Source organism: Rousettus aegyptiacus, unplaced genomic scaffold (genome assembly GCF_014176215.1).
Source record: "Rousettus aegyptiacus isolate mRouAeg1 unplaced genomic scaffold, mRouAeg1.p scaffold_m13_p_3, whole genome shotgun sequence".
Lineage (NCBI taxonomy): Eukaryota > Metazoa > Chordata > Mammalia > Chiroptera > Pteropodidae > Rousettus > Rousettus aegyptiacus.
This window is the reverse complement of record NW_023416306.1, coordinates 135,328,631-135,350,925: the sequence shown is the minus strand read 5'-3', so window position 1 is coordinate 135,350,925 and position 22,295 is coordinate 135,328,631. Positions and strand designations below refer to the sequence as shown.

Genomic DNA, 22,295 nt, shown 5'->3' with positions numbered 1-22,295 from the left:
TTTGATTTCAACCTGTTGATGTAAAAAATGTCCAAGCCTGTAGAGAATCTGTGTAAGAGTTTTCTTGAACCAAACTGATGACATATGCTGGAGAACAAGATCTTAAATGTTCCAGAGAATAACAGTTTTGCAGCTTCTTTTATGCATTTAAAATTAAGGAAGGGACTGAGGAAGATTACATGGAGATGGGAGAGAGCAAGGCGGGGATTAGATTACAGGATAGTTAACAAAATTATGTGTTCTCTTGGGGGTAGCTATTTCAAAGGTGTATTAACCTATATGCACAGAAATAATGAAGAGGGCTTGCTTATGGCAAAGAGAAACATTTTACTAAAGAGTTATATGCATGAAGCATAACTACCCATCATGACCTGCCCAGTTAGGAATTTTTAATCAAATCACCCTGTGACGTTACTTTCCATAGAACCCCTCTTTCGTTCACATACCTGAAGAACATCTTTAACATTTCTTGTATGGCAGTTCTATTACTGATAAGTTTCCTTAGCTTTTGTCTATCTAGGAATATCCTAAGTTGTCCTTTACTTTTGAAGGATAATTTTGCCATATACACAATTTTTAGCTGCCAGGTCTTTTTCTTTCAGAACATTAAAATATATAATCTCACTCCCTTTTGACCTCCATGTGTTTGATGAGAAATCTTCCCTTATTCTTATCAAGGATCCCTTTTATCTACTGTGTCATTTATCTCTTGCTGCTTTTAAAATTTTCTTTTTGACTTTGGCTGTTAAGATGTTGATTATGTTCTCAGTGTGGATTTCTTTGTGTTTATTCTTCTTGGAATTTGTTGGGTTTCTTGAATATGTATATTCATGTGTTATATCAAATTTGGGGATTTTGGAACCATTATTTTTCAAATATTCTTTGTGCATCTTTCTTTCTCTTCTCTCCTTCTGGGATCCTCATTATACATATATTGGAGTGATAGATGGTGTCCTGCACATCTTTTAGGTTCTGTTAAGTTTTCTTTATTCTTTATTCTTTCTATTCCTCAATCTGGATATTTTAAATTGATATATCTTCAAGTTCCCCAATTGTTTCTTCTTCCTGTTCAAGTCTGCTATTGAAACTTTCTAATGAGTTTTTCATTTTAATTATGGTATTGTCCAGCTTCAGAATTTGTTTGGCTCTTTGTTTTTTTATCATTTCTAATCCTATTAATATTCCCTATTTCTTCTTATCTGTTCTCTAGTTTTTATTTGTTCATGGTTTCCTTTAGCTCTTTGAGAATATTAAAGACAGCTGATTTAAAGTATTTTTCTTATAAATTCAATTCTTCCTCAGGGGCAATTTCTGTTAATATCATCTGTGAATGGGCCATACTTATTTCTTTTTATACTTTGTATTTTTTTTGAAAACCGAATATTTTGAATATTAAAATGTGGCAGCTCTGCAAATCAGATTGTTCTTTCCTTCAGTGTTTGTTTTTGTTGCTTGCTATAGGCTTCAGCTGTTTGCCTAATTACTTTTCGAATTATTTTCATAAAGTCTGTAATATTTGTTATATGTGGTCTCTGAAGTCTCTATTCCTTTAGCTTGTGTTCAGCTAGTGTTTTGACAGATTTCTTTGAATGCCAGCAACTGAAACACATATACACAGAGCAGGGGTGGGAAAAGAGAGAGAGAGAAAGGGAGTCTATCTCTAGCCTTTGTACATTAGCGCAGTCTTAGGGCACTCCTTCCGTGCTCCTTCATCTTGTTTCAGTTTCTAATTGCTCTGATTAGAGCTTCCAGTATGATGTTGAAAAGCAGTGATAAAGAGGGCATTCTTGTCTTGATTTAGATTTTAAGGGGAAAGCTTTCCATCTTTCACCATTGAATGTTGGTTGTGAGTTTTTCATAAATGCCCATAGCTTGGGGTCTTTCTGTTGTGTTGTTTTCTTGTCAAGCCTATACAGAACCACCGGTCTGGTTTCAGAAGAGAATTACTGAATGTTGGAAGTGGAAAGAACCTAAAGTTTATAGTCCAAATCTCCCATTGTATAGATAGAGAAGCTGAGGCCCAGAGAGACCAAATATTTTGTCCAAGTTCACTAGAGTTGTTAAAGGCAGAGCTTAAACCAATAATAATAGTAACTATGATTTATTATCTGCTGATTGCATATAAGGTACTATGCCAGAAAAACACCCTCATTTATTCTTCATATTAATCCTATGAGGTAGGTACCATTATTTTTTATCTTATAAGTGAAGAAGCTATAGCTTGAGAATTTAGGAAACTTGTTTAAGGTCACTAACTTATGAGTTGATGAGCCAATGAGCCTGGGTGATCTTGTTAAGTCAGAAAGTAAGGAAACTTTCAAAGGCTTATACAAGCTTATCAAAGGGAATAAGTCAGCTTGAAGAGGTACTACTAGCCAAATGTACAACAATGTGAGCAACAAAAATTACTTAATGGAATTGGTTGAAGTACTTAGAATTCATTATGATATGATATAATACATCCATAATGCTATTCAAATAATAACAAAATAACAAACTCATTTGCTAACAGTTTTGGTGGCTATAACATTAACCTTCTTACTTTGAAAATAGGCTATTAAAGGAAAATGATTAAGCATTTATCCCACATTTTCATTAGGAACTATTATCAGAATAATCAAATAAAACTTGTTGATGAGTGAAAGTCTTATTTACAGAGGAATGTCAGATAATAAATGTAAAGGAATAATAAAATTAGCAAAGCAATTTATAACCCTTTAATGAAGTAATCGATTCAGACAAAGATCAACAAAAGATGTTAAAACCCTTAGGTGAAAGATTGAAGGAGAACTACTATTTACATGTTTACGAAGTTTATTTCATGGGTTACTAGCTAAGCATGAGAAGAAAAATGTAATTTTACAATTCTAGGATCAGGCTATCATCATCTTAACCAAGTATCACTCTTAGCACTGCAAATATTGGGAGAACTAGATTCATGCGCCTTCTAATATGAAGATATATGAAGTATGAAGCACCACCTATGAAGTATTTTTTGCCAAAAAATGTTTAACTTCTAGTTGAAAGGAAGTAGAAGGAATGGAGAAACAATCACGCTTCTCTATGAGGAAGCAAGAGACAAATCCATAGGTGGGGCTTCGACAAGTGAATGGCAAAATAGTTTAAGATTAAAGAGACATTCAATAAACACAAATGAATAAACCAGCTGTAAAGATATTTTGGGAACAGTTGGAAAGTCTTTAGTAACCTCTGGATATTAGATTATATAAAAGAATTATTATTAGTATTGTTAGAGATGATAATGTTATTGTGATCAGGTAAGGAAGTGTTCTTAATTTTTAGCGATACCTGCTGAAATACTTAGGGTGAAATATGATGATGTCTGTATTGACCTTACAACATCTTGACAACAAGGTCAGCATGGCAAATATGACAGTGTTGACATTTACTAAGTCTAGTTGAGTGGTATGTGGATATAAACTCTATTTTTCTTTATGTTGAAAATTTTTATCAAAAATATTGGGGGAAACATTCCAGATGAAGAAAGTATCCCTGTTTGTCCTTAAGACACATCAGTATGAAGAACAAATTTCAAGGGAAGTCCCAGAATGGGAGGCTAAGTCACAAGGAACAGCCAGCAGTACCACTCCAAAGTGACCAGCAGGGAAGGAGGCTGGACTAAGAGCCCTGCACCTAAAACGAAAGGTCACCACCTAAGATGAAAGGCTACCAAGAGTGCTTTGCTCTAGGTCATACTAAAATTTCTTAGCAGAGGATCTGGAGAAAAAGTGCAAGAGATGATGGAGGATGTCCTGTGGAGGGAGGAGGATGACGAACACCTGCAGCAATTAGGATGATGAAATGGGAGTGGTGTCTAGAAAACTGGAGGCTCCACGTGGCAACTTTATCCACCCCAACAAGACCAGAAACACACCCGCATTTTTCCTCAAGAATATGGTGAAGCAGGACATCTATCTCCCTGAAGGGACTCTCAGAAGCCCCAGAGAAACTGATGAACTTAGTCACCCTCTTCCTGATTTTCATGCATTTCTCAGAGAGGCTTTTAAATCATAAAGCTTTCCTTTGTAAGAGAGAGACTGTGTTCGTAGATTGGAGAACTCAGTATTGTGACAATGTCAATCCTTCCCAAGAGAACCCAAAAACAGACCCATACATATACTGTCACCTGACATTAAAAAGAACAGGGAGTCCCTGGGATACTGATAATGTAATATGTCTTAATGTAGGTGCTGATTACATGGGAGTGTTGAGTTTGTGAAAATTCAACGAGCTGTACGTTTATTATATGTGTACTTTGGTTTTTGTGTGTTATATTTCACTTCAAAGTTTATTTCTAATCCCTTTATGAGTTCAAATGATGCTTTCCAAAATTAAACTGCTGTTGTTTAAGAAGCTCTCAATTGTCTGCATTTTTAATACTCTCCATTAGTTCTTAGATTGCTTTCAGAGTATTAAGTCGATTGACAGGCATTGCTAGTGAGTGGGAACAGAAGTGCCATCTTGGTGAGTTACCTGTGGTCTCTGGATAATTGCTCTTCAGTTTCTTAATAATTGTTGGGTCACTTGTTGAATCCCACAAGTATGTCCTGACCTACTTCATTCACCCAGCCCATTTGCAACCTTCCAGAAATACCACTTCTTTTAGAGCCACCACAGACAGATTCTGCTTCCTAGTCTAAAATATCTTAAAATTTACTTTAATTGAATGGTGTCTAGAGAGAGACAGATGTAGGCTTGGGAAGATCCAGGAAGTGAGAAATAACTTAGAGAAGAAGGAAAAGCATTCTTTATCCTCCAAATTTAAAATAGAGCAATATGAATAGCTATAGATATAGAACTTTAATTCTTTAACATTATATTTGATAAGAGACTTTCATGTGTTACCTAATTGAAACTGTTTGCCAGAAATACAGTAGGGTAGATCAACTCTTTTTTTTTTTTTTTTTTAATTTCATCCCTGTACTTGGGATTGTGTGGAGAGACCTGATTTCACTTACAGGATTCATGGTATCTTTTTGCATACAATCACCACTGTCTTTTGTGTCTGATGTGGTCAATACAATGATTTTCAGAGTCATAACCTAATTGACAACATGTTCCTTGGTTCTTAAAAGAAACAAAAAAGAAATTCTGCCTTAAAAAACAAAAAGTAATGTAAGTACATCCTAAAAAATTCAAATGAAGCACTCCTACTCTCATTCTCAAGCATTAATCACTCAAACAGTTTGCTGTGAATATAGTATTTCCTGAATTATTTATGAGCACACATGTGAATATGTACTCCGATTGCTTTTTTAAAATTTATTTTACAAAATAAAATTATACTATACATGCTGTTCTGCAACTTGCTATCCTCTCCCTAATAAGCCCCAGACTTATGTCCAAGTCAGTGCTTATAAATCTACCTCCCTCTTTCTGATAGTATTCTTCAGCATGGATCTATAATAAAGTTTTTAACTCTATTGTTTGACATCTAAGTTGTCAACTTTTCACTATCACAAATGTTATAAATACTTAGTAATGAGTTTCTCTTATTCGTGTGTTTTAGCAAACATGTACCAATATTTCAGTGCGCCAAATTCTTATAAACGATCTTATTTAATCAGAGAACATTGTATTTAAAATTTTGTGTATAGAGCCAAATTGCCTTCTAAAAACTTAGTACAGTACTCATTACCCATGGTTTTACTATATGTGGTTTCAGTTACCCATGGTCAACCAAAGTCTAAAAATATTTATTGGAAAATTTCAGAAATAAACAATTCATACCTTTTAAATTGCACATCATTCTGAGTAGGATGATGAAATCTCTCACCGTCCTGCTCTATTGTGCCCAGGACATGAATCATCCCTTTGTCCAGTGTTTTCACGCTGTGTACACTACCCAGCCATCAGTTATTTAGAATCTATCTCGGTTATCAGCTCAACTGTCAGGATGTCACAGTACTTGTGTTCAAGTCACCCTTATAGTAGTCTAATGTTATGTCATAAGGCCTACTTTATCCACTTCATTTCATGTCATCACATAAGCATAGTATCATCTCACATCATCACAAGACGTGTGACTATGCTACAATATTTTGAGAAAGAGACCACATTCATATAACTTTTATTACAGTATATTGTTGAAATTGTTCTATTTTATTATTAGCTATTGTTGTTAACCTCTTACTCTGCCTAATTTATAAGTTAAAGTCTATCATAGGTATGTATGTATATGTAGTAAAAAGCATTGTATATACAGGGTTTGGTATTATCTGTGATTTCAGGCATGGGGGTCTTAGAACTTATGCCCCGTGGATAATGGGGGTCTAATGTACTAATTTACCTTCCCACAAACACAGAAGTGAGTGTTCAAACCATGCCCTCCATTTCTGTAAAGCTGATCTATTTTCAATCATTCATCAATTACAATGGTCTTCATTTGGACTGATATTGCTGTTTAAATCTTACTGTGATCAGTTAATGAAGTTTCTGTAACGTATTTATTCTTTTAGCATGATAATTATCTTTCAGGTCTACAAGTATTTTACTGGCTTTTAAGTAACAACAGATAAGGATGTTCATCACACTTGATTACAAATGACTTTATTCCAAGACTTGAGTCCTACCATAAATCATCATTATTTGTGGATTCCCCAGATCATACCATTGGTTGGAGGACAATGCGTGATGTACAAAAAACACCATCATTTTCTTTTACAATCATCTGTTTCAGCACAAAAGCTCCACAATATAGTAGCTTAGTTGTCAGAAACATTGAGTAGTGTTTTTTAGTTATTTAACTTATGGGAGGTACCATTTTAGAAGGACCCTATACTCTCCAAAACTTTTATTTCATTACATATTCAAAAATCTGTATCCCTCAGCTGTAGATTTGACATAGGTAATGATGGCACACTGTTATAAAGATAACTTCAATTCTGTCATTCTTTGTGACCTCTGGAAGTTTTTACTTGTGTTTAAAATTCAAAGCAGTGAAATAGCGTGCCAATTTTGATATACATCTCAAAAATATATCGTGAGATATAATTTTTGTCACTGAGTGCAAATTTTAGTTTATATATGAAATATTTTTAAAATAGTTGCTATAAAACCGAAGAACAAATCCGGAAAATTATTCTTACTGATCGTAACAGAAAATAATTTTATCATATAAAGGATAAGGGGGTGTTAAATATGTCTGTATTTACATGTATCTGCTTTAACATTAACTTTTTAAAATTTTGTTTTTGTCTTTATAAATCAAGTGACTTGCCCAAGATCACACAGTTAGAAAATAACTCAACAGAAACTTAAACTCTGTTTTCCTACTCTGACATCAGCACTTCCCACAACCGCACGATCATCTTTCACCATCTGTTCTTGCTTATTTTTCAACTGTAATTCAAAGTCTTAAAGGTCTAGGTCTAGATGTTCAGCTGCAAAATAATCTATTGTTTAAAATACAAAATGCCTTTCATGTGCAAAAATTTATTTTACACAAAAGTAATCATGGTTCTTCCAAATGCTGTCTATTTCTTTTTTTTTTTTCCAAGCATAAATTAATGTCTGTGAGAACTTCCTATCTGTGAGACAGCTCTTCTGTGAACTGTGCATCCTTCTGGAATGCTCTTCAGTGAGTACATAGCTTGTTGGGAGCTAGACCAGAAGTAGAATATTCAAAGGTTAGTTCCCCATCCCTGCAACCTTATGGATGAGATAAGACCCACACAAGGAATAATCCCAAGAGTTAACTGCAGTGGTTGAGGAGAGAGCCATAGTAGACACTTGAAGATTTTGTGTTGATGTTACACATCTGCATGGACAATTTCATCTCAGTCCAGTATTTAGATAGACCCTAGGCATTGTCACAGAGTGGTCCGTTATGCTGCTAATGACAGTAACAGATGGAAATGTTTTACATGTCCAATGAAGGCATCAGTTGTTTCATACCTTTCTATTTTCTTCCCAAGCTAGTTCTAGCCTTTAGTGATGAACCAATATTATGAAGCATACGTTACTACTCTCTGTTTTCAAGGACAGATATTTATGGGGTTTTTTTTCCCCTCTCCCCTGGAGATGGAACATAAAATATAATGGCAATACAAACACTTTATATTTCTTACTAAAGCTTGGTAAACAAGGGTGCATGTTGAACTTTAGCTTTAATTTAACACATTCTAGTCTAGCTAGCAGTGGCCCCTCAGTAGCCGGTTTCTGATTTTTTTCTGCTCTTATCTATGAAAAGATTATACAGTTTAGCTTGAATAATTTGCCTTCTTTGTTCACTAATTTGTAAAAGAACGAACTCAACTGTTAGATTTGTGAAAAGCGAAATACTTTAATAATGTATTAATAATTCAATTGATAACAGAATCTTGCTACCTTCACTCTGGATTATTTTTCCACTCAATCCTAGCCTCTGTGGCCTCCTGGCTACTTGCTCAATTGTGACATGCAAGAATGGCTGGAAGGCTCATGTAAACTTGGCATGTATTCTTTCATAGGCATCATTTTATGTATTTAAACCCGATGGTGTGCCTAGTCAGACAATGTCTTCAACACTGGGTTTTAAATATATTAGGAGATGTATTCCAGCAGCACACCAGAATTCACCCTTACTGGGTTCTCACTGGATTTCATGGCTTCTCTGGAATGTCTGGCCAACACACTCTGGCACCATCCTCTGGAGGGCAGCCCTCTGCCCACCTTCTCCCACGACAAAATTCACCTTCTCTTTATTTCTTCATTATTATTTAGTTCAATAGACATGTTGGTTTTTATTTTTTCTGTTTGTGAAGTGAGTAAAAGAAAATTTTTTTGAACTTCCCTTTAGGAGTGTATTTTAAAACTAAACTCGGTCAGGATTTTACTTACAGCAATTTAAGAAATTGGCTTTCCTAATTTGAGAATAGTACATGTAAACAACTGAAAAATTATTGCTGTTAGTGAAAATTAAATGATATTAGCTTACAAAATATGAAATAGGTAACATATTCACTGATACAAAATGCAAATGAGTCAATCGCTTTTTGTTATTCTGTGATGTAGGGGAGGAAATAAAAGGCTAGCCTTCATTTTTACCTCAAAGAATACAACCAAGACCAAGCAATTTAGATTTTGGCAGATGTGGTCTTTTTAGGTCAGCAATGGGGTCTTAATGACATTATAATTTTACTTGTAATTATATGAAAATAAGAATTATTCACAATAGTGCTCAAGCCATAGGTTTGTTATTTGGGGAAAAATAAATTAGACCCTATTTTATACTGAGTATAGTACTATTCATATAAAAAGAAAAGAAAGTCTCTATTTGGAGTCATTAGAGTCTCATGACTTTTTATAATAGACTTGTTTTAATAAATTGTATTTTTAATGAAGCTTAAATTGTCGCACCTTAGCAATGGTGATTCAGTGTAATATCAAAAATCTCATCTGATTTTTAATGAAACTTGATAAGCTAAGTCAAAAACTCAATGGGAAAATCAAATGTAAAGAGTGTTCAGGAAATTCTTTAAAGAGCGTTGAGGAAAGATATAGACTTTCTACAGAGCAAAAGGTGCTATAAAGATGTCAATGTTTAAATCGTGGGGTACTTTAGAGCAGTCACACTCATAGAGACAGAAAGTAAAATAATGGTCGCCCAGGGCTTGGTGGGGAGAGAGGGATGGGGAGCTATTGTCAATAGGTACAGAGTTCCAGTTTTGCAAAAAGTTCTGGAGATGAATGGTGGTGATGGTTACACAACAATGTGAATGCACTTACTGACACTGAACTATACACTTAAAAATGATTGACATGGTAAATTTTATGTTATCTATATCTTACACAATTTTCAAAAAATTAAATATCAATAAGAGTCTTGTGGTACTATCACAGAGAAGTTACAGTAATGGAAATATTAGATCACGTATATAGTAGCATTCATACTGCTTCTCATGTTCAGGGTTGCCCCAGGCTCCACATGGCCTAATCTTCCACAGAGACTTTGAATATCAGTGTATGTACTGGGCTCAAAAGGCTAGGTGGCAGATTACTCTCGCTGTAGCCTGGAATAGTTTGGGAAGTGTTCTGTTTCTCTGGGCCTCACTCAAAGCTGGCAAGGTTTTGCTCCTCCAAGGTATCCTATAAAGTATTGTATCTCTGTGAAGATTATAGGGGGCTACAAAATGAAGAGACTTATCTTTCATTCTGGAGCAAGTATCCATCAAATTTCAGATTTGGCCTCTTATAAACTTTACTGATATGTTAGTCCTTGGTTTTTCTTGGGATATATCTTCCACTTTCAGCATGCAGGTATATTTCCAAATCAGCCAGGTACCTGTTCCTTCCTGTTCATCAGGCCCTCTTAGCCTGATGACATGAGTGTAGAGGACCAGGACTGTATCCTGTGGGTTAGTGAGATGATCAAGATTTCTAAGTACAAAACTAAAGCACAAAACCATAGAGCTGAATAAGTCTGAGGAAAGAAAGTGTTTTGAAGTCCCTGCCATGTGAAAGCAAATGGCTGCTAGTGTCATTGTTTACTGGGATGAAGAAAGAAGCACTTGTCATATTGATAATGACACATCAGGAGCTTTGAAAGAAACAGTATCTGTAAAAGCAGATGCAATTAAAGTCATTGTCATTGCATTCCCCAAATTCCTCTACACTGTGTATCAGCCACATCATCAGGTAAACTGCAGATGTGATAGAAATCATCACTCCTGCATCTTTCAAGTTTGTCATGGTGGGACTAATTGATGCAATCCTCCCAGAAATGCAGTATTACTCCTTGATTTGATAAAAAGGGGGAAGTTGAGTTTTCCAACCATAATGGCTCTCACTGCATGAATTAGGGATCCAGAGTAAAGATTCTGCCAGTTTCTAAGTGTATCAATGGTATATTCAGGGACTTGGAAAATAATTGCCAGATAGGTCTGAAATACCACAGGTTCTTTAATTCCATGATATAAGTAAAATAGAAGTTTATCAGCTTCTGTCATTCTTCTCTCTACATATCTGTGAGCATAATTCTATGGGATAATTCCTAAAAGATGGCTGTGTCAAAGGGAACACACTGTTTTCCAGCCCATAAACAATGCATTGACTTACCAATGAACTTCGTAAATGGGTATCTTGTTTTAATCTTCATTTCTTTAATTTTTAGTGATTCAAAGAGCTCTATCTAGGCTTCTCTTCCCCACCCCCAACATCTTTGAATGTTCTTAAAGTCTATATCCCAATGAACCTACTATGAGATAGATTCAAATCAAAGCACCATTTTTACCCCTGCCCACTAGGATCCCCACCCTCAGTGATAGACCATGGTGGCTGTTGAGCTCATGGTTTTTCTCTTTTTGTGGCATATAGTTACTTAGTCAAAGACCACCAGTCTCTTTGGCAAAGGCTTAGAGTAAGATTCTCAGTTTATCCTTGTACTGCCATTGCTGAGTGCTTCCCTTCCATTCTGGATCTGTGACTTGATTCAAATCTTGGAATTGTCAGTGGGCCCATGACCCTCTGGAGTGGTGTCTCAAGACAGGGCTGTGTTTACCAAACCCAGTCTGAGTTTTGTTGTTATTGTTCAAATCAAGTAGAATCTTAATGGTTTGCCCATTTTATGTTTGATCATATGAGGATAGTTAAGTAACTAAGCTGTGCCATACCATGGACTAATAGTTAAAAAAATAATGAGGTGTATCTAAATAGACTGACATGTAAAGTTCCCTAAATACATTGGAGTGAAAAATAAAAGTTGAAGAAAATGTTCAGAATGTTACTTACCATTTATATAAAACACAGAGACCAAAAAACTACATATTTGCATATGTACAAATTTGTACATAAATACATAAGTTCTGGCAGGATTCATACCAAACCAGCAATGGTATTTATATGTGGGGAGAGATATGGGGTTGGAGGGGAGTTGGGAGTGGTAAAAGGAGGCTTTAATTTTTTCTTATTATTTATGCTTGAATTCTTGCTGAAGTGTTTTCAGGTATGATTTATATAACATTAAGAAATAATAATACTTTTAATCCAAAAGCCTGACGAAAGGAGGTGGTAAGATCATACCTTTTATCTCTCCCTTTGCACAATTTATTGTGCTTTTCCTTTCTTATGATAACACTTTTAAACACATATTCTTATACCCAAAATACATTATTTATTTCATTATAATTACTGTATATGAATTTGTCACATGTCAGCCTTCCCTTTTAAACTATGTTCCTGGAGGGCAGAGAGCCAGTTGTTACCCATTCTCATCATAATGCAGTTCTTTAACCCTGCCAAAGCCTTGTATCAGAAGGTATTCATTAAGTGTGTTGAATTGAACTGAAATTAAAAGTATAGAAGAGATTGTTCTTATCCACATGAATCTGCTTTTACATAATCCTACGTGGTACCATCAATGGTAATTCAGCCACTGAGACAGCCTCCCACATAATACCTACCCTTCCTATCTCAAAAAGAAACCTCTCCTCCAGAGGGGGCTAGGATGCTAATTATTTAAGCCTAGCCATGCTCCCTTTCTCTAGACTTTCCACATATCTCTGCCTATTATTTTCGAGGGTCATTTCCTAACAGTGAGTCTGCTGGGTCAGAGACAAGACTTTCCATTTTCACCAGCGCTGTGTTTTATCCACTTTGTTAGATGGCTTGATAAAACGTGGCCCCTTTTTGTTTTAAGTTACATTTCTTTGATTTTCAATTCTACATCTTGTCTCCCTTCTCTCCCTTCCTCACCTACACACCTTTGTCCCTGGATTCAACAATTTTCTGCTTTTAATGTTTTCTCATATTAACCCTATGGAATGACTAGGTAATCATCTTCACTCATCCAGCAGTATTTTTGTTTACTTGGGAAAGAGACCAAGTCAGATTAAGGAGGGCCTGCCTCCAACTTCATGGGTCATTTGCCCAAGGGCAGGGATACTTGAAGGAAATTCATTACACCACCTTGACCTAGTTAACTCCAACTCACTCTTCAGATATCCCTTCAAAAGTCAGTTTCTCAGGTGAACCTTTGTTAACCCCTAGATGAGCTCAGGTCGCCCTGTTTTTAGCCCTAATAACTATTAAAGAATTATGTATTTATTTTCCTAATATCTGTAATGTACATGAAGACAAGCGACTGTTCATTTTTTTTACTTATCATCTCTCTTTTATTATTATTATTATTTATGCTTACAGCACCTAGTCTTCCTAGGTGGTCTCCCATCCAAGTACTAACCAGGCCCGACCCTGCTGAGCTTCCAAGATCATAAATCAGGCTTGTTCAGGGTGGCATGGCTGTAGACGATGAACTGTGTCTCCACTGGGGCATGAACCCAGGACCTTCTGCGTGTAAAGCAGACATGCTAACCGCTACACTATGGAACCACATCCTCATTATCTCTTATCACAGTACTTAGTACCTAGTAGGGGCTCATCAATGTTTTGTGAAGTGAATCATTCAAAGAAAACCATCAATTGGTAATTCTAAATGAAATTTTCCTAGCACAGTGATTCTCAGTCATAGCTACATATTAAAATTACCTGTGAAGTTTTTTAACAATTCCAATGTTCATCCCAACCATAGACCTTTTTTTTAAGTACTTCATTTTTTAGAGCAGTTTTTGGTCCACTGCAAAAATAAGAGGAAGGTATGGAGAATTCCTATATACCATTTTACTTATATATAAGCATATGTAACATACCGAAGCATCATAATCAAGTATATTATTAGGTCAATTAAGAAAAATAAAAATTTTTATTTAACCTTCACTTAATCCTTCTTTGATACTCTTCCTTTCCTAATGTAGTTCCAGGTTTCTGACCTATATTATTTTCATTCTCTAAAGAAGTTTTTAAAAACATTTCTTGCAAGACAAGTTTACTGGTAGCAAATTCCCTAAATTTTTGTTTGAGAAAGACTTAATTTGTCTTTCACTTTTGAAGGATAATTTCACAGGGCACAAAATTCTAGGTTGGTGATTTTTCTCTCAACACACCAAATATTTCACTCCACTCTCTTCTTGCTTGCATGGTTTCTGAAGAGAAGCTGGATGTAATTCTTATTTTGCTCCTCTAAGGGTGAAGTGGTTTTTTTCCTCTAGTGTCTTTCAGGATTTTCTCTTTAGCTTTGAATTTCTATAATTTGAAAATGATATACCTAGGGGTAGTTTGTTGGTTGGTTGGTTGGTTGGTTGGTTGGTTGGTTGGTATTCGTCTTGCTTGATGTTCTCTAAGTTTCCTGGATCTGTGGTTTGGGGTCTGACATTAATTTGGGGAAATCTGCAGTCAGTATTATTTCAAATATTTCTTCTGTTTCTTTTTCTCTTTCTTCTACTTCTGGTAGTCCCATTACAAGTATGCCACACTTTTTGTAGTTACCCTACGGCCCTTGGATATTCCTTTCTTTTTCTTTTTTCAGTCTTTATTCTCTTTGCTTTTCAGTTTGGGGGGTTTCTATTGAGATATCCTCAGGCTCAGAGATTCTTGACTCAGCCATGTTTAGTCTACTAGTAATCCCATCAAAGGCATTCTTTATTTCTATAATCATGGCGGTTTGTTTTTTTTTTTTTGTTTTTTTTTTTTGCTCTAGCATTTTTTTTTCTGTTTTTTCTTAGTATTTCCATCTCTGCTTACATTGCCCATCTGTTCTTGCATGCTCTCTATTTTATCCATTAGAGACTTTAGCACATTAATTATAGTTGTTTTAAATTCCTGGCTGATAATTTCAACATTCCTGCTATGTCTGTTTCTGATGCTTGCTTTGTCTCTTCAAATTTTTGCCTTTTGGTATACCTTGTAATTATTTCTTGGTAGCTGGACATGATGTACCAGTTAAAAAAGAACTACTGGAAATTGGCCTTTAGAAATACAGTGGTGAAGTGTGTTGGGGAACGGAAGCATTCTATAGCCCCATGATTACGTCTCAGTCTTTCAGTGAGCATGTGCTTCTGTACTGTGAACTTCGGAAGTGTTTTTAATTGTTATTCTCCCTTTAGGTGAGAGAGGATAACTAGAATGGTTTGGAGTTGGGTATTTTTACTCTCCCATATGGATAGCTAGAGCTGACTGGAGCTGGGTATTTTCCTCCCCCCAGGCCAGTTAGGCTCCGATAATATCCCAGCAGGTTAGGCTCTGCTTAACTAGTTTCTCCTGAGGGCAGGTGTTAAAAAAGAACAGAGTGCTCTGGAATATTTTTAAATGGATCCTTTTCCCCCTCCCTCTGCCAGAAGCATGAGAGCTATTTTCTCTGACATTTACTGCGGGAATCTGGTCAAGCTCCTGGAGGTAAATCTCACAATATTTTGCTACTCTCCCCCATGAGAGTGTCCCCCTGGAGTTTTTAACTCTCAGAGTTCCCAACATTAAGCCTCCGGCAATTCATCAATCACTGTCCAGGGTTTCTTACTTAGCACTGGTTCCTGCAGCGAGTGTCTGTTCTATTAAGTTGTCGTTCTCTGTATTCTCAAGTCAGTCTCTTCAGTCGTGGGGGCAGCTGTTTACCCTGTGTCCTCACCTCTTTCACAAATCCTAAGAAAGTTGGTTTTTCAGTCTGTTTAGCTTTTTTACTGGTTGGAACGGAGTGGTGGCTTCTAAGCTCCTTCTATGCAGAACCAGAAACCAGAAGTCCCCTAGATTTTTTAAATCAGAATCTCAGGATGATTATTAACATGTAGCTAAGGCTAAGAAACTGATGATGACCAGTGCCAATAACCTCTGCAACAGGGAAGGTCACTGGCCAACAGGCGGCGCCCAAACAACACCAATGGCTCCAGGAACACACAGCTACCTAAGGATTCCGCCCCTCCCCCGCCCCGCCCCAACCCCGCCCCCGGCTTGGTAAGTTCATCTCTGCAGTGAAAAAGTTTAGATGTGAGGTCTGCTGATCATGTTTTGCTTGTGTAGGACACACACGCACGCACACATTAGCTCCTTGAATAGCAAATGCATTAACGATCATGATGGTTATGTGGATAGTGATTCAAAAATAATAAAGAATAGCCCTCACTCTCTAAGTGAGATTTGTCTCAGTCCAGGATATCTAATTAGAGCGTTTCTGCTTGCCATTTCTTTTAAAGCTTACTATCTGCAGCTAGATTGAAGATGGATCTTGGGCCGAAACCGCTTTGTAATATAAAAAAGTGGAAGTGAACAGCGGGGGCATGGTGTCCCTTGTGACTGGTGCCCTGCCTTGGTGAGGCAATATGAAGTTTTAATCCTCTACTGCACAGCATTTAATAGGCTCTGTGGAGGAGGAACAAACTTTCCTCTACCCTCAAGGTTCTTCCGGCTGGTCTAATAATCAAATAGACATAGACAGATTAGCAAGGGAAAATCACCAAATTTAATACATGAACCCACATACACAAGAGAGTTAGAGACCCCATATACATGAGCATTTCAGAGATAGAAAGGGAACATGGGTATATAAGATATCTTGAGCTAGGGAAGAGGTAAGTTTCCTTGGGAGCTTCAAAGGGTCTTGCAGGATGATAAGAAGAGCAGACGCTTCATAAATAGAAGTTCGTCATGCCTTACAGATAGGCCGAAAGAGGTTAATCTCTAATAATTGCTTATTATGGGCAAGGTGCCTAATTCAAGATCTTCTAGGTTGTTAAGGGAAGGGCAGAAGTTTTCCTTGAGCCAAAGACTAAAGTTGCCTTTAACTCAGAACAATCTGCATACCACAGTGGAACATCTTGAAGTGACTGACTCCTTCTCAACCCCCATTGGTTTGTGGGCTTCACTGTTTTGTTTTAACATATGGTTGGTGGGAAATTCTTGGTTGGAGGAGTTGCAATGGACAGGCACTAGCTTCAGATCTCTTAGGAGGTGTCTGGGAGACAACAGCCATCTTTCCTTTTGGCTACCCCGAAGTCAAAGTCCAACCTTCAGTCTTAGCTGCTTGGTTTCGAAGTTTAAGGCAAGTCACTGTTCAGTTTGTCACCTTTAAGTGACAACTCTACTCCCAAAGGTTTGTGTCCCAAATACCAACTATCCCTTTGCTGGCAGAAATATTATTCTAGAATACTCAACTTTGTCCAAATGGTGAACACTCTTAGCTTCAGCACCTTTTGTGGGTGAGGCTCTATGTTAATGATTTCAGTTCATCTACACATTAACTCCCTCGATCGTGAATACCACCCTGAAAAATAGCTATTACTATTTACGGATGAGGAGGCTTGAGCTCAAAGAAGTTAAGTCATTTGCTTGAGAGCACACCCATCTTTTGAGTATGAGACCATGGATATAGACAAGTCAGACAGACCTATGATCAGATCACAACTACACCACTGACAGGCTGTACACACTTGACAAGCCTATCCTCTTCCTGAGGCTCCATTTCCCCATCTGTGAGATAGATTGTTACGGAAATCAAACAACATTCAGGAAAGGAGCTAGTAACATACCCAAATATGGTAGGCACTTCATAAATATGTCCGTTTGTTCATTTTTTTTTCTCCCTTATTTTTTCTAGCTAGAGTAAGGTGGGTGATCAGATGTTAGCTCTAAAATGGAATATAGTCTGCTGTTCAGTCTTTCAGAATATTTCCAGCTCTGGCCACTCTCCACTTGTGGCTCCACCCCTTTCCTGGTTGGACAGTAAAGCCCTTGCTTATGCGTACCTTCACCTAAATGTAAAAGGGAGTATTAGGAGAATTCCCAGATGATAAATGTGCTGAGACACTGAAACACTTCTACTGAGGGAGGAAACTTCTTCCTAAGTTTCCAGGAAGTGCATGGTTTTGTCTCCTGCAGGGTTTGAATGCCCAAAGGGCAGGAAGTGGACTGAGACAGCACAAATCATATTGTTCTTTTTAATCATGCAGTTTGATTCTTGCTCTTGTCCATTCAAAGCATACATGAACTAACTTTAACAGTCAAAAATTTTATAGCATTATTTTTTGTCCTTGAACTCAAAATTTCCCACAAAATATATCTTTATATTTCAAAAGTTTTTTAAAAAATTGCTTACCCTATCATTCTTATGTGCAGCTAAAATATTGGAAATTGTATTTTAACTTTTTAATTTCATGCAACCAAGAAGCTCTTAATGTTTTTAAAAATTCTAGATTGAGTTGTCATTGCAATTATTATTAGTATAAAATCAACTAAAACATCATAATTATATATTTTCATGTTTCTTAAATTTTTAAATTATCTATATTATATTTAAATTATATTAAACTATATATGTGTTTCTTAGTATAATGGCTGGGGTTTTATCTTTCAGTTCATATATCTGCGATAAATGTTACTGATTATTAGAATGAGACAGCATTCAGCATAAATTCTATTCTTGTTCTGTTTCCATTTCTGTACATGTAAATAATTAGAAAACATGCTTACATATATCAGTGAGCGGGCATGGATGGAAGTTTGTAATGCAATGTCATTCAACTCTTTAAATGGTCTTGAGTTATATGTCAAAAAATTCTATAATCTAATGCTATGCTGTGCTCTTCACACTTATATGTCTAACCAATGAAAAACACAAAGCCTTGCCTTCAATGTATGGTGTCATGATTAATATTAATAATTAATATTTCAGAGTAACTTTTGGTGCTTCAGAGGCAAAGAAGCACAGTAAAAAGTGAAATGAGTGAGTGAGTTACCTTTCTTTTGTAAAGTAAGAGAACTAGGATTATAAAGGGAGATGAAAGGAAAAGCTTCATGATACCTGGGCTGTAGACACATTATCAGGCAGATACAGGGGCTTTGTTTCCTGTTATGGCAAGCTGGGTTAATCACATGATCTTGTAATATGTTAAGCAAAAGTGGACAGAATTACAAGGATAAATAGACAAATCTGTAGTACAATGGAACACTTTAATATACTCATCTCAGTAATTAATAGGACAAGCAGACAAAACAATCAATAAGGGATACAGATTTGAACAGCATGAGTAACACGCTTGACATAATGCACATATATAGACCTACAACAACCATCTGCAACTTATACATCCTTCATATCACACATGGAATATTTATAAAAATTGACTGTACACTAGACAATAAATCAAATCTCAACCATTTCAAAGGATAGGCTATAATGCAATTAAGATAGACATCAATAATAAAAACATAATGGAAAATCCATTCCTCCCAGTGACATATTGAGAGATTAGCTGGTGACTCCAGAGATGTCAAAGCAATATCTTCTTCCCATTGGGTCATAGGAATGCCCTGAGTATCTGTCCACGTAGAAGAGTCCCAAAATTCTTAAGTAATCTTCAGTCCAAATCAGTAAGAAAAGGAAAACTCGGTAGAGAAATGGCCAAAGTCTTGAGGGAGCACTTCTCAAAAGAACTCCAAAAGGTCAATAAGCACATCAAAAGGTGTTCAACATCAGGAAAATGCAAAGTAAAACTAAAATGAAATACCACAAAACACTGGTCAGACTGGCAAAAATTGTAATGTCTGTCAACACCAATGGGAGTAATCTCATACACTGCTGGTAGCAAGGAGAATTGACACAACCACTTCAAAAAACAATTAGCATTCTCTAGTAAATGTGAATATACCCATAAGCAATGACTCAGCTCTTGTACTCCCAGAGCTCTCATGCACATGTGCCCCTGGAGACACATTCACGGATATTTTCTACAACACTGTTCACAATCTCCCCATACTAGAAACAACCCAACTAACTGTCCATCACTAGTGGAATGGGTAAATAAACTGTAGTTCAACATATGATAAAATGCTATGCTGCATTCAAATCTGATAATGCAACAGAAAATTAAAATGAATTCAGTTTGCCTTTCTGTAGACTCTTTATTAAACCTAATATATATACAGAAAAGTATACAAATTATCATCGAACAGCTCCATGGGTTTTCACAAAGTGAACATATCCATGTAACCAGCACCTGTGAATCTAATTTATTTTTGAAAAAGAAATATATTACCCCACCAGATGATGAGTTTCTTTAGAGCAGGAATAACCATGTCTTTTATTATTTGTGTCATTTACATAATGACTGGACAAAGAGTAAGCTCTGTCGAATTTGTTGAATAATATATGGAGCTCTTTTGATTGGTGCCACCAAATCGAAAAGAAGATTACCTTGAGTACAGCAGACTTTAGACTGTTTGCATTTTATTTTCCTTATCTATTTAATAATAATCTCTTACATTTTCATTATCTTTTGACTTTAGTAATGCCTTTCACACCCTCTATCTTATACTTGCAACAATCCCAGAAGTAGACCAAGCAGTTATTGCTCATCTCTCTGTCACGGTTGTGGAAACTGAGTATCAAAAAAGCTATAAGTCCTGGCCAGTTAGCTGGATACCGGATGGGCCAAGATGAGGATGCCTGGGCCTCCTTTGCCTTGACACAGCATTCTTTTTCCTATACAACATTGAACTGGTTATCTGGACTTCTCAGCCTCCAAAGGGCTTCTTACAGTTTTAACTTCCCAAGCCCATGATGCTTTGGGGTCACAGACTCAAAAAAGGAGTTGAAGATGACCAGCGAGAAGCAAATACAGCAGGGACATACAGCAGGGACTGTACCAAGCAGTCTTTGATTAAACTGTACACTCATGGGCTTGGGAAAACCTCCTGACATGCTCCTTTTAGCGTCAATGTACCATATTTTTCTGAACCAAATTTTTTTACATTTTTCTAGTAAAAGTTTAAGAATACGATACAGTTTATTGTATGCAAATTATACCTCAATAAGGTTGATTTCTTTTTAAGTGACAGTTATCACTCATAGTCCCCAAAGCGGTTAAGGTTAATACAGGCTGGAGCCTTCTCACTGGTTCAGCAGTGGCCACATGATGACAGACTCGAATTCCAGGGCAAAATCTATGACATGAGAATCTTAAATTACTCCTTTGAGACACAAAGAAATACTTCGACAAATGAAAGTTTGCCACATGTCTGAGAAGGATCTACTAATATGTCAAGGATGTCAATTTCCTTAGGTTAATATGTTTTACTTTTTATCTATATGTGTGTATTTAAACAATGGTTTTCATTTTTTTTATAACAATAACACAACAAGTAATAATATTCAGAAGAATTCTGATAAAAATAATTAAGAGCCAACAGCCCTATCTGATATTAAAACATAAAACTATAATTATAAAAAATGTGGTACTGAAATTAGTGGAAAATAATAGGAGATTCAGAAATAGATCCAAATACAGACAACAATATAACAAAGGTGGTAGTTCTAATCAATGGGGAAAAGATGGATCATTTTATAAATGCTACTGTAACATCTGGGTAACCATCAAGGAAAAGTAAACACCCATGTCTTACAACTTACATAACAACAAATGACAAATGAATCAAAATTTATATGTAAAAAATGCAAGAAACCATAAAAGTACTAGAATAAATAAGAAAAAATTTCAGTGTAAGACACAGGAACCTCTTTGATGAAAACTTCAGAAGCTGTGGAAAAGGAGGGAAAATATATGTGTGTGTACATACATATATATGTGTACATATACATGTATATGATAAATTGGGCTGCATACACATAACACCATAAGAAAAATCAAAACAAAAATGCCAGAAATACTCGAAGTACATCCCAAAGGGACATATAAATCTCTAATAAGATAAATAACTCCATAGAAAAATGAGGAAAGAATTTGAACAGATGGTTCACAGTAAAGAAATAAAAATGCATCTTAAACATATGAATACATGCTCAACTTCACTCTTATTAAGGAAAAACAAATTAAAACCCTACTGAGATATCATTTTTAATCTAGTAGGCTGTCAAAAAGCAAAAAGATTGATAACACACTAGAATGGCAAAGATTCAAGAAAACAAAACATCTAACAGTCCTTGTGGAAATGAAAATTGCTGTACTTATGGTGGATAATTTGGCAGTCTCTGTCGAAACCACAAATATATATCCCTTTTGGTCTAGGAGTTTCCTCTTAATTAATTTCACAGATATTTTCACACATGGGAATTACCAGGTTATGCAATTTTTTGGGTAATATCAAAAGATTAGGAACCATCTAAACATCTATCAGTACATGACTAGTTAAACTATGATACATGCATACAGTGTAAATTATGTTATTGATACAAATAATTTCATGTACTAAATGAAAACATCTTCAGGATAAATTAAGTGGAAAAAGTATAAAACTATGTATTCTACCATTAGTGTGCAAAGGATAGGAAAAGGAATATATGCTTGTTGAGATACACATACACACGTATCTAAAATCTCTGACATAGTTACGAGGATCTGACAATAGTTGCTTTTGGAGAGAAGGGCCGACTGGGGCATGGAAAGGAGAATTTTCATTGTATATAACCTTTTATTGCTTTTGAATTCTGGAATATGATACTGGATTACCTATTTATA

General features: G+C 36.0%; 1 pseudogene; it reads right to left on the bottom strand.

The window, feature by feature from the left end:
• Positions 1-13,131: 13,131 nt before the first annotated feature.
• Positions 13,132-13,247, bottom strand: LOC118600869 (annotated as a pseudogene).
• Positions 13,248-22,295: the final 9,048 nt, after the last annotated feature.